The sequence below is a fragment of the Takifugu flavidus genome, chromosome 18 (assembly GCF_003711565.1).
Source record: "Takifugu flavidus isolate HTHZ2018 chromosome 18, ASM371156v2, whole genome shotgun sequence".
Lineage (NCBI taxonomy): Eukaryota > Metazoa > Chordata > Actinopteri > Tetraodontiformes > Tetraodontidae > Takifugu > Takifugu flavidus.
The window spans coordinates 8,871,004-8,872,575 of NC_079537.1; the positions used below are offsets into that span (position 1 = coordinate 8,871,004).

The 1,572-nt window shown below is 50.4% G+C and overlaps 1 long non-coding RNA gene across 1 annotated transcript; it reads right to left on the minus strand.

The window, feature by feature from the left end:
- Window positions 1-274: 274 nt before the first annotated feature.
- On the minus strand, window positions 275-1,095 carry LOC130515576 (uncharacterized). The gene is made up of 2 exons (XR_008947216.1): window positions 969-1,095; window positions 275-903 (listed from the first exon to the last, which is right to left on the minus strand). It is a non-coding gene; the product is annotated as an uncharacterized LOC130515576 (long non-coding RNA).
- Window positions 1,096-1,572: the final 477 nt, after the last annotated feature.

The window sequence follows — 1,572 nt, forward strand, 5'->3', positions numbered from 1 at the left end:
TGAACAGCTGTGACGCGACTCTCGGCGCCTCCGCGGGGGTCGGAGGCGGGGCCAGCTCCGCTCGTCCCGAGGCAAGCAGGTTCGTCACGCTGGCGTTAAGAGTCTGGAGAGAGGTCCAGATGTCGGTGAGGAGCTGGTCGTGTTGACCCAGCAACCTTCCCTGAGCCTCCAATGTACGGCGCACTGCGTCCTGATCCGCCGGATCCATGTTGGTTGGCGTGTAATGTTACGAGTGGTTGTATCAGGACCCGAAAGCAGGCAGGACACAGTGGCGTATCGTTCCGAGAAGCTTTATTAAAGTTTATAGAACTCAAAAAGAGGCGTGGAGACCACGACTCGGTGCTTAATCAAAACAGGGAATGTAAACTTACGACAAAAAGCAGTCCATGAGGGATTAAGAAAAAACAATAATCCGATAACGGGTTCAAAAGTTATCCACGAAGGAAACAGTCTCACAAAAGTCCAGGAGGGTACAGCCGGGGTTTTCCGAAAACGACAAAACACGCCAACGCTGGCCAACCGTGAGAACAGTCCATAAATAGGTGGCTTGATTACGATAGTCTGCAGGTGCACCAGTCCCCGGCACCACCTGTGGCTGAGGCATGGCTCCACCACTCCCCCCGCAGGAGAAACCCTGCAAAAGAGTTCCCAGAACTGGGAACCTGACAGTGAGGCTGCTTCACTTGTCTGTTCACATGTGTCTGTTGAGGTTCACTCCAGTTTCAGCTTTGTCTTTGTCTCGTCCTGTCCTCCCTGTCTCTGACTGTCCCAATCTTAATGTTCCTCACGTGTCTCACCTGTGTCTAATTGTGTCCTCCAGTATTTAAATCTGCTCCTCCTTCCCTCCTGGGCTGGACTGGTGTTCCTGGAAGCATCAAGTGTCCTCCTCCTCCTCTCCTCCTCCTCTCCGTCTTGTCTTGTTTCAAAGAGAACAGTTTGGACTTTGGAAGAGCGGAGTGTTGGAGGACCAGAGCAGGATGTAGAGTGTTGAGAAGGAAACTCCTCACACACGTTAAGATTTATTGGTCATAACTATTGAACACATTTAATATTTTGGATTTTTAGGCTGCAACTGATTTTGGAGCCAAATATGGGGACAAATTCCCTCCTGGTACACCTCAGACTACAGGATTATCTTCTAGGATGATCTAGAGACAAGATATTTGGTCGTTCTTCCCTGATAAGGAAGGGAATCCGGGACAAAAACAGCCTGATTATCAATAATATGTGTGAACTACTCATGATCATGTCAATATGTAAACAGAGCAAAGGGTGCAATGAAGACTAGGTGCCTTGCTAATGGGAACCCCAACCCGTGACCCATCAGAGGATCTGAACCAATGCCCCGCTGGTTGAAAAACCAATTCCTTCCTTGGAGGGACTAGCTTCCCAGGTCATGGGCTGCTTCAAGTGTGTCCAACATGGTGTCCACCTGCTGAGACCGTGTCCTCCAGAGGTCCAGGACACTGATGTGATCATCTCCTGTGGGAGCACAGGTGCCACCTTCTTTGCTGCAGCTGCTTATGGAAGCAGTGAGAGAGCTGAAGGCTGAGGCCTGAACTGCCTTCTGTT